The sequence below is a fragment of the Brienomyrus brachyistius genome, chromosome 11 (assembly GCF_023856365.1).
Source record: "Brienomyrus brachyistius isolate T26 chromosome 11, BBRACH_0.4, whole genome shotgun sequence".
In the NCBI taxonomy this organism is placed as follows: Eukaryota; Metazoa; Chordata; class Actinopteri; order Osteoglossiformes; family Mormyridae; genus Brienomyrus; species Brienomyrus brachyistius.
Genome location: NC_064543.1, coordinates 11,533,052 through 11,545,386, shown reverse-complemented (window position 1 = coordinate 11,545,386; position 12,335 = coordinate 11,533,052).

Genomic DNA, 12,335 nt, shown 5'->3' with positions numbered 1-12,335 from the left:
AGTCACCAGTTAGCTGGCTACTCTTGCCTTGTAAAAAAAAAAAAAAACTGAAATCGACGAGTCTGAGGTGTTAGAGCTGCTGCTGGCGTGATGGAACATCCATCCATCCATCCATTTTCAGTAACCGCTTATCCGATTCAGAGTTCCGGGGCTCCTATCCCACAGGCTACAGCTGCTAAGCAGGGAACAACCCAGGCTGGGGTTCAAACCCATCGTAGATGAGACAACATTCATTCCTAAACTCTGCAGACAGTTTGTTCACTACAACATCTAAAAAAAAAAACAACTATTGTTATGCTGCCATTTTACAGGAAGTGACATTAAGATTTTAAGTTATATAAAACTTATCATATAAATGAGTCCCTCAGAATAGCATTATCTGTTCCTTTGTAATGTGTTACATATTACAATGCAGTACTTAAATTTGAATGGTATTATTGCTGTACCAGGAAAGCTATGATAGGATTGGGAGACATTATACGTACCAAACTGTGTGGTCAGCCAGACAGCAAAGAGGGTAACCAGAGTGAAATATCTACGTCTTTAAAACTGATCATTGCAAAATGTGATAATTTTTCTTTTCCTTTGTTTGCATACAGGCTAGATTAGAGGAATATTTATTTTAAAAGAAAAAAAATATTTAAAAATAATAATAATAAGCAAAGGACCCAGACTTGCTTTAGTGTATCTCATATGATTCTGAAAGCTGTATAGCCTCACAAAGCGCTTTATAAACACTGTCTGGGGCACAGCAGAGTAAAGCTTGAGTAAAGGTGATGTAACAGCTCTGATGTAACTCATGACCCAATGATAATAAATAATGTCTTAACAAAAAATTTGATCATTAATAATTTCCCAGATCATAATAGCTTAGCCTTTAGATTATTGATATAAAATGCAAGATTCTGCATACGCTTTGATAAAACATTTGAAGAAACTGTGATATTATTCTATGACATTTAAAAAAGGCATTTAACAGATGCTTTAGTCCAAAGCACGGATCTCAAACAGCAGTCCTGGGGGGCCGGAGCCTTGTGTAGTTTAGTTCTTTCTCTGTTCCACCAAAAATGATTCAGCTCAAGAGTTGTATGGTAATTAGCACAAAGGGTTTAAACAGGTGTGTTAAATGAGGGGAAACCCAAAAATGTGCAGGGCTCTGGCCCCCCAGGACTGGATTTTGAGATGCTTGGTCCAAAGCAACCTAGAAGTGCGGACAGCAGGACTTACAAACGTATGGATGTCAAAGACTTGTATAAGCATAAGTGTAGCTAGGCTGAATTTCCAATGAATTCCTTGGTACAAGTGTGTTGCATATAAGCAGTATTGGAGCAGCTACACAACACCTCTCAAACGCAGCCAGAACCTAAAAAGACAATATACAGCTTCAACAGTGCAAGTGTGGTGTGAGGGGAAAAAATGACTTCATGTTTTCTATTTTTTAGAAAACGAAAGTATGTTTGGTAACATGGAGATGCTGCTGTTGGTCCCACTAGGGTCTCGCCAATCTTCAAAAGACACCCGAGAGGGCTAAGCCAATGTACACACACCCCCACCCCCACTCCCCCACCCCACACAACTAACAGCGACCCACCTGGACTGGGGTGGTCACCAGGGACAGATACGCTCAGTCAAATGACTAATTGAAAAACCAAAACCAGCAGCCTTAAAGAAAACCAGCAGCCCGGCCATTTAGCAAGACCCCGGCTGATAAAGAGGGGGCTGTAAAATAAAAAAAAAAGAGAGAGAAAGAGGTGGAGAAACCCCCTCTCATCAGCGGTGCCATTAACAATCATGAGAGAAGATGAAAACAACGGCTGGTTTATTTGGCAAACGGAAGCCGTAACGAGATGGTATCCCGCGAGTCCACTTCCAGTTTTAATTATACATCAAGGAGCCGTACCCTGAGCAAACACTATCTACGTGAAAGCCAAACACAGCGCGCTACCCAGACTGTGCACAGTGAGGAACAACTCCCACCGCTATGAATTTAGCAAATTTATAAAGGTACATAACATGATAGCTATTTGCTAAATTAAAGGAGAGCCATTACCAGACCAGGGGGGTGGAGTCAGACGCCAGGGCAGCGCTACAGCCTGGAACTTTCCGGCACAGAAAAAAAAAATAATTGTAGTAATAATAACGATAAAAATAAAATAAACTGGATTCATTTTTGCCGTCTTCTTTCTTTATTTACCGCAATAAGCTTCAGCTTGAGTGTGACTGAAATTATGTGCATGAATAATGAAATACCATCTAATTAAAAAATGTAGTTAAATATGCAAAAAAGCTAATGATAATGAGATTGTGCAATACCTCAGAGTAAGGCACATTATAAATTACTTAAAAGTGCATGTTGGCTTGACCCAAACAGTGCATTTTGAAAGCTGCTTTGAATATTGCATCTGCCAGCTTGGCAGGGTTCATGGGTACAGGTTTGGGGGGAGGGGGGGGTGTCATTCTGTATACAGCCCTGTGTGATGAGAAGGCATCATTGGCGGGGGTGGGGGGGGGGGGTGACCCGGTCAGCAGTCTCGGGGCTGTGATGTCAATAGGCACCAGCTTGCAAGCCAAGGAGGAGGAGTGGGCGGGGCGTGTTCCCACGACCGCCCACCCAGTCAGAGGAGTCACAGCTTAGCGTGCGGCACAGAAGAATGACGCAGGCTGTACATAAGCACAGGTGCATTCTGGGCAAAGCCATCCAGGCACAAGCAGGGCTGCGGTGAGACATGCCCCCGTGTTTCTCAAACGGCCCCCAGTGCGCGTTTTTGCTCCCACCCGGCTGCTAACGCTCCTGCACCAGCCGTTCCGTGTTCTTCATTGGTAGGAAACTGGGAGGAAGCAAAAAGATGGATCGTCTGGGGGGTCCTCGAGGAGCAGGTCGAGAAATACTGACATAGAGGAACAACAGTGGTATAAACCGGCGTGAACCATAAAACGACACCCGGATAGAACGGCCGCGAACAAGACAGCACAAGTGGCGTGACCACAGCACAGGAAGAAGTGTGACACAAGCACAGTCAGGCAGAGAAATGATGGCACAGACGGCATAACCGCATGCAAATGGCCCCGGTAGAGCAGACAGACAGCAAGGCCTGAGAAAGCAAGACTGAGAGGGCAGCTAATGCACAGATGCTGACGGACACCAGACCCAGGCAGCTACACAGTCAGCACCATTCCCCCAGCACACCCAATAAAAATCCCCCCAGCAACCTCCACCTCCAATACCATCCTGTCTGAGCCATGTCCCAGGTTATAAGCGGGCAGACTGCTTTCAGGCTACAAAGTTCCGCAAGTAACGAAAAAATAAAATCTTAAATGGGGTTTCATTTTGGGTGGCTTCCTTCATACTGCAGTCGCTGCCATGGATGCCAAGCCCCCCACTCTTAACCACGTCACACCACTGCTCCCCCAGTACACGCTTAGGGTCACCACCCCCGCAGCACCCTCTAAGCACCCTGACACTCTGATATCAAACCTCATAAACACGCCACAGAATTCTACATTATTTAATGTAATTTATGTTCTGCATTGGCTTTGCAGCAGTCCATGTTTGCTGCACTGTGCATATCTATTTTATGGAAGTAAGGCTAGTTAAAAGTATCATTTTAGCTGGAGTTGGACTGAATGAATATGAATAATCTGGATCTGTTGATTTATGGGTCAAAAAGGCACCGTTTGCTGCAGATAGAAGGCCTGGCCTGCGAGCTGGCTGATTTAGCTTATAGCTGATTTAGCTTATAGCTGATTTAGTTTATAGCTGATTTAGCTTATAGCTGATTTAGCTTATAGCAATCTGCATTAGCACTAACAGTAGGGTTGGCATTCATGTTCAATTCCCAGATATTTATGGGATGGACCAGCACAGACCCCAGAATATCTGCAGGTACATAAATTCACCTGACACACGCAAAATCAAGCTGATATTTAACATAAAAATGCTTTATTCTGACAAAAAAGCGGCCCCTCCCTGATAGACATGACTCCTCCTGCTGGGCGAGGCTGCAGTTGAGCTGTTTCACCACTCTTATGTCCGTATTTCACTCCGGGTCGTCGACCCGATGAGCTGTTTATTAGAATTTTAACAAGACTTCAGGCTTGAAGGGTTCATCAGCTGATTCCGGACCGACAAAACTAATCTGCTGTCAGCTCAGCGAGGGGGTGTGTTGCCCCCGCATGGGTCACCTTCTAGGGTGAAGGAAGAAGGCCTCAGATAGCTCTCTTTTTATGGTCAAATAAATATCCGTGCACCGCCCTGTTCATCATGCAACGCAATCATGAATATTTTTATGTGGACAAAGACATGATTATTAACTAAGGGAGTATTTCAGAGCTCACGGGAACGACAATGGCAGTAATTCTGACCCATGCGTCATACGTTCGCAGAGAAACTCTGATACGCTAGCCCTCCTGGGCCCTGCAAGCACAAGTCATCCAGAGTCCATGGGCATGCACAAAGTCACATACTTGTTTACTATGTAGTAGGTGAAATATAGTATGTGACATGAGCGGTATGGTAGGTGAACGGTACCCAGATGCATAGGCATAAATTCTGGGAGGAGAGTTGTATCCCTCTCAATAATCAAAACCAGCCAATACAAGCCCATGGACTCCCCTAAAATAGGGTGGATACCTCAACAACCCCCCGCCAACGCTCAACCCAAAGTTATGCCTTTGCCCAGATGACATTCCAAAGTGTACAACTGATGGACACTATACTATCCCACAAGGCCATTGGAGCTGCAACCAGAGATAAAGAACGTCGCTTGCTCATAAATTGTTGTTAAAATGGCAGAGAAATTGCTGTTTCTGTGCAGATTTTAACGGACATCAAAATGTAGTTCCATAACTTGACTCAGTCATGAATTTTTTTTCTATTGATAGTTTTTGATTTTCACAAGCTGTCGAAATCAGCAACAAGGAGTCAACATTATGAGGAAACATCCAGAACTTGTAAGAGGCAAGATGGTGACTGCAGTATGTCCGAATGCATACAATTGTTCTCATTCATACATATATTATGTACTATATATACTACATATACATACAATATGTACTACGGCCCTGTAATAGGCTTCTAATATAATTTAGTACACACTGTATAAATACGCAATTTCAGATAGACCCCATGCCCCCTATGTCTACAGTACTGGTACTCTGTGACACTCAGATACACAAGACCTCCTGGACATTGCAAGCACCAGCTATCCATAGTCTACGTCTACTATATCTACAGTATCGGTAATCTGTGACACTCGCATACGTGAGACTTCCAGGGCCTTGTGAGAACCAGCCATCCAGAGTCTACGCCTTCTATATCTATGCGCTGCTTGACAGTTTTGGGACTTCACTTCACTCCAGAAGTACTTTGCTGAGATTTTCTTTCTTTATTCGTGGCATCTGAAGCAGTAAGTTTAAAAATAAAGACCTGGCACTGTCCACTTCCTGCCAGCATTCATTCAGAGCGTCACCTCTGCTGTCTTTGCCCTTGCGCTGAGATCATTGTTCTGAGACTGTTTCTGGTGTCGACTTTTAGGTCAGAGATGACCGTTGCCCAAAATGTGAGTTAGATATCTGTGACTGTTACATCCCAGCGGCTGTGCTGGTGTGGTCCAGGAGAGGACTGGGCTGAGAGGTGAGGATTGGGAACTCTCAGTCTCCCCGCTTTTCCACTTCTAATGGGCCATACAGTGCCGCTAACTCAGTATGAAAAATACCAAATTTATACATGCAAAGCGCACCAAGGCACCTTCCTCGTATGCTTCTTGTGTTGAAATATTCTTCGCGTATTTAATCCAATTTTTATGGCTTCATCTAAGAAAATAAAAACAATAATGGGATTCCGATGCTGGGGGAAACCTAGCAGGAGACTGGCACGCAACGCGCACGTGGGCAGAGTGATTTACCCGCAATGCCGCTCGCGGTCTTTACTCAGCGAATGAAGTATTAAAAAATCTTGTCGCTTTTAAGTAAATAAAGTGGATTTATGCAAAGCCAATATTAATTTAGTTTCGCCGTTTGAATGAAATGTTTCTCTTTTTTCCGCCGTGTTTTGGAGAAAATTGCCCAGGGCAGTAATGAGTTTCCCCCCCTGTGCTCCGTGCTGCAGTAATTTAGCGTAAGTATGAATCACGCACGTCGATAATTTGAATGTGCATACAATCTAACAGCGGGCTGATGAATATTAAAAGTGAAACATTTAAGAGAAACTCATTTTTCTGGCTTTTAGTGTAAAGAGAGAAGGATGTTTTATAACAGCTGGTGCGATAAACAACCGTGAAGCCGGCTGGTATTTACCCCGATCCGCTCCAGAAATGAGACTCCATGCAAATGAAATATCCCTGAAATATGCGCTGTATGGGGCCGTGTGCTAGATTTCATTACAATCTTGCTATATATTACCTATACAATCAAAAGCTGCCATTTTCCTGCAGCTTCCTGTAGTCTGTGCCTTTATTAGAACAAAATATGCAGTGTTAATCAAAGTATCATTCATTTGAACTTATAATGAAAGGCATACCTGTGCTGATTTAGCGTAATGTCCCCCAGGAAGGAAGACGCTGTAAGATATGACGGTAAAGCAGCAGCTCAAACAGTATGGCTGCGAACATTAGGATTTTTTTTTAGACTGTTTTTTTTTTTTTTTTTTTAATCCAAGCGAGGGGATTTCTAATGAGTGTTAGAATGCCTTTTTCCAGTTTCGTTTCGCATTTACAGGAATCAGAAATGAACCATGTGATCCCTACATCATAAGCAGTGTCACCGTATCACAGGATCATTATAGTTGTATTATTCACGGTCAGTGGTCATTTTAAAAGATTGTTCTGGAAAACTGGGAAGGTACGCCGCCGTCACGGGCCGGTGTCGGGCTCGGCTGCGTGCTGTTTGAGGCGGCACCAAATGAGCTTTCCTGGGCTTCCCTGCTACTGATACAGAGTCATTTGGCCCCTGGAAAATGGTCTCCTGCCACTACTGTCAGCGTAAAATGGGTGTCAATCTGTCTGCTGCGGCATTTCAGGCCTCGTTTGGTGTGGCTCAATTAGCATGATGGCAGGCCGAGGAGGAAGATGCTGTTCTGCCTAAGTGAAAACGATCCCTTAAAGCATCCAATGGGGAAAGATTATTACGGGGACTTTCCCCGGTCTGTACCCACGGCGCTCAGCCGTTCTCGGGATAAATGACTCTCTCCTGAGAGATGGTCCCTGTACGGATATCCAGTCTCCTTCCTGCGTGTCCTGGTGTGTAATTTTGGCTCCCATACCCAACATCCCTGTGGAATCATTGGTTAGTTGTCTATGGTATGATTCTCCATGTACTCGTATGAGAACCACAGAACATAATTTATTTTAATCTTCCGAAGTGGAAGTACTGGATGGTTTTTGCGGCTGTCATTTCTCTGTGGTATATTAGTGCAAAGAAGTTTTGTTTTATTTAGCTATCCCTTCACTGGAGTGGGTGACTGTCAGTCTCAGAGGTCTCCCGTTGGCTCACGCTACTGTCTGTCAACAGGCCCACCCGGCCAGTGGCCCCGCCCACTCACTCCTGATACCACTTAGCGACAGAAACATGGGGAGCCCACCGTGTGCATCAGGGCCGGCAGACTTCCAGGTCGGCGGATAACGGCGAAGCTGCAGAGTCCCTCTTTCCAGTGAGTGTGGAGGGGGAAGAAAACGACAGAGTGGTGTTTAAGGAGAACGGTCCCGACGGGGGCCTGTTTATGGGCCGGTGGTAGACACGTCCGTTTCAAAGACGCCTCATAATTGGTATAATCTGAGCTCATTCCCGGCTGTCGGGTTTACACTGGGGTTTTAAAGCCTACCGTACCGTTTGTTGTCTTTTAATAGGCTTGAAAAGAGCATTATGCGGACTTTGTTGTTTTGTTTGTAGGAGAAGACCCCTTTGAAAGGAGTCACAGCACAGGAAAAGACCAGCACAGCTCGGAACACAAGACCGGGCCAAAATATTGACCACCTTCACGTTCAGGACCTCGTTGTAGGAGACCTTAGTCTTTTCTGCAGCCCCCACATTGAAGCTCTGAAGCACAGGGTGATAATCCCGCTATTTTGAAGACTTCAAAAGCTTGGGGCTCTGCTCTGGGAAAGCTCCTTATATATTTGGACTAGGGTGACCTACCAGCACCCTCCCATCCCCAAAGGACTCTGTCCTGGGGTAAGGTGACCGTCACGGTCGGCTCCGGCGCCTCCATTCAGGAAGCTCCCCTCGTACCCGCGCTGTGCGGTTTCACCAGACACCGGAGAGAGCTAAACATTTTCTCAGCAAATATCGCAGAGACGAAACATGACAGGGTTGCACTGGGCCGCAGACAGGGAGGCAAAGAGAATAACAAGGAAAATGAGCCATGCGGCCAGGAGAGCAAGTTTAACCAGACGTCTAGAAGGAGCGAACGTGGGTTGAGGGAAAACATGACTGCAAGGAAGGTAAAGAGCCGAGGAAAATTAAGAAATTCAGCAAACTTGCTGTATTACCATATTTTTATTCGGGAATCAGGAATTCTCACATTTATTTTTGACCTTCAGAAAGTGAGATCTTTTACAAAGACTGTTTGTTTAAAAAGCAATAAATAAAAAAAACAACATACCAAGTTTTGCTGCTATATTTATATGGTTGATTTTGTGTGAGAGAACGCGTGCTTGATGGAGCACCATGAGGGACATAAAACACCACTGTATCTGCTCTCCTCTTTCTCATCGTACAACAGATGTCCCTTAATTTACTGACAATGTGCATTAGGGTATTCAGATTATTCTGCGCAACATCACCATGAATAAACGCTCGGTCTATCATTATGTGGGTCATTAAAGACGCAAACGAGCTTTTTATACTCCAGCGTCTTACAGCTGTCACTGGTACCGGGAACCATTTTAAAATACAGGTACATAAAACAAGCATAAGTTTTCCCACTGTTACTTAGCAACACAGCCTCCCATTCCTGATGGAGAACTCCATTCCGGGAGCTTCTGGACCAAGGGGGTAATAGGATATCGGGGTTCGATTTGATCTCTGAGGTCCGAGCAAGTGTCTGTACACAAATCAAAATCCTCAGTTGAGTTTGGTGAGCGTGTTAGAGGTAGCAGTTGAATGGAAAAGCTAATGGGGTAAACATACTCAGCTTCCTGTGACTGGGTATCATTCCCCCCCAGTGTATGGGCCATGCGGTTGGGGTTAAAAGCGGCTGGTGAGATCGGTTACACTCACCTCTTCAGACTCAGACTGCCAGGGTGGAATCTGTTGTTGACAGTGCAGGAGGGATACGTAAGCATACAGACCTACTGTTGTTCACCTTTTATGCGGTAATTTAGGCTACCATATCCGAGGGTACATTAGTAGAACCTTAATGTAAGTCAAACTTTTTCGTTTAGAAGCCTTCTTCTGTCTTGCCTGTATCTTACCTAACGTCGAAGGCGACTGGACCTATTTCCATACTTAGTTATATCTCACCTTACTTCACCTGCACATGGCTGCCGATGTGAGCAAAACTTCCCGAGGCTAGCAAGAGCCGGATGAGCCCATGTGCCTCGGGTGAGAGGATGGCGAGGCACTGGTGGGATATGAGCTGCAGCGCTCCGCTTTGGCGTTGCGTCATTGAGAAAACGAGAGATTAGTCTGAATTCTGTTAATGACAATGTAAACACAGAGTATAAGCACGGAATCTAAGTTTGAAGCAATGGCGATGTAAAGACAGAAATCTATTTGACAATAATATCAAGTAATAAAACTTTCTTTCTTTTTTTAAATAATAGACTGTTGTAGCTAGTAGGCTGTCTTTGCAGGCTAACAGTTGACATGGGCAATAAGTAACAACAGGTTAGTTGCCAGAATGCCAATGATCTCATTTCTGGTTGTTCCAACCATTTACATCATTAATCATGATGCAGACAGACACATTTGTGTAGACACACTGTAAAGGTACCTGCACACACATGTACACTGATGTAGCCGTGCTCTCTCTCTCTCTCTCTCTCTCTCTCTCTCTCTCTCTCTCTTTCTCTCTCCCCCTCGCTCGCTCAGTCCATGCACTCTCACGCCATAAACCTGGGCCAGGGCACTTGGGCTCGCAAACGGTGCTAATGGCTTCGCGTTGGCGTGTGAGACGGCAGGCAGACTGACAGGTCACGGCAGCGGCCGAGGGCCAAGTGCACAGCAACGGGGGGCAGGGGGGGTCAAGGACAAATAAATTGCCCGGCCCGGTTGCCCCGAAACAACACGGACGCACCGGCGACCGGAGGGGGAGTCATTAAAAATCATTTCCGTGAGCTTCCTGCCGGGGCGGGCTCTTTTTGATGCGGTCCGTCCCCACGGTGATTATCGCCGTGGCCACGCTCCAGCCATATTGAGATCCGCTGGGCCTGGAGCCTGCCCCAATACCTGGGTGGTTAATTAAGAGCTGTTGCCGGGGCCACAAGAAGCAGGTCTGCAATCCCCCACCCTTGCCGCCCCCCCTCACCCACCCCACCCCACAATGAGTGTCTTTTTTTTCACCAAGGGAAGTCACCAGGGAGAGACAGCGGCGGAGGGTAATTATTTGAGATAACATACAGTGAGAGAGGGGGAAATGTGCATTTGAAAAGAGCCTTGCCACAGTGAGGGGGGGGGGGGGGGGGACCGTATAGCAAAAAGGTCAACGGCTCCCATTTACTTGTAGAGTGTCGACAGTCTGTAATGCCTTTTTAAAATGAATGACAACGGATCCTGTTTTTGTAAATATCTCATTCTGTATTCAGCTTCCACACTTGTTACCTCCAGCCTGCCAATCTGATCTGAATAAGCTATTCTTGGTTGTCAGAGTGGGCTTTTTTCACTTTGATTGCCATCTTTTTTTTTGAAAGGGTGTGTATGTGTGTGTTGTGTGTGTTGGGGGTGCTGTAATTTATCTATTAACCCCTCGACGTCTGCAGCGATCTGGGAGACATTACACAGGATGGGAGCGACTCTCCAGGCTTTTAATTAAAGCTGTGATTGGAGCGGTGGGGGCTGCATCTCGATCCGTCACACTCCCAGACGATGACGGCATCTTCCGAAATGACCATCATACATGCCTGGCCAGCAAAGCCCCCCCCCCCCCCATCGAATCACCAGCTATGCCATAACAACTGCATGATTGTGCTTTGGGCCCCAGCTATCAGCCCAATAATTGACGTTATTTTTACACTGGTAGTCCATCCGCTCTCCGGCGGACATCGGCGGATGGTGCTCCTCACTGACATGGTTTGTAGGTAACTTCCCCTTCCCCATCTGTGTCTGTGGCCGCTTATGTGGCTCTCCGGTTTAATAATCCCGCTCCTGCCTTTGAAAGGTCCGCATCCGTTTCTTTCTTTTTTTCCTCGTGGCCTTCCTGTCAAACCGAGCCCTGGATGTTCTCGGGAAATGTTTATAAACAGCTCGGAGAGACCGCGCAAGTGTGACTTTCCCGACGAGCCCGCGATTACCGACAAACAGCTCACACGCGCATGAATAAGACATTATGCTCTCAAACCCGGCCGGATCGGCTCAGTAGCCCTTGCACGCTTCTCCTATTCATCTATTTTGCAAGATAATATCTTATTTATAAAAACGAGTTGTTGATCAGTATTTTATAAATCATTTATCAATAAAGCTTTCAGCATTAATATTATTACATGTAACCTGGATAGCAAAAGTAAAAATTCATGGTACAAAACCATGAATATACAAGAAGACTCTGCGTGTGACTAATGCAATTTTTTAAATGCAACTTTGGTCTGTTGCTGCTATTGTTTATCTCTAATTTAGAGTAACTTGATTACATAATGAGACCCATTTAGTTGAATGAAACTTTAAACACTGAGACTTTTCTGCAGCAAGAACAATGGTGATTCATACAGGGAACTTGGAGATTTTTTGGGTTCGCTGCATGATTATTGTTCCCAACCACGATTTGTTTATTTCTGCTTCTTTTTTCTTCCCAGGCTTTAAACTAATAATGTTGTCATTTGTTGACATTTCGTCTTTCTTTTTTATTCACCCCCCTGCCCTCCCCAAATCAGCCGCGGTGGATTCGCACTTCGCCTCACACATGAGCTTCGTTGTCCCTGGCTTCCTGGCCCGTTCGTCAGTAAAACACGCCCTTAAAAAAAAGAAATCGCTGCGGATGAACTGACGGAGAGAGGAGACGGATGTGTGGGGCTGGTTTGGTGCGTCAGGATATCCCTCTTTCAGGACTCCCGCGGTGCTAATTCTCTATTTACATATCCCTCTTTGTAAAATGGAAGTTCTCAAATGTTAATCTTCAAACCAGTGGAAAGTCATTCTAAGAAAAAGCCCCGGATTGTTTAAAATCGTTTATAAACCCTTGATCTACG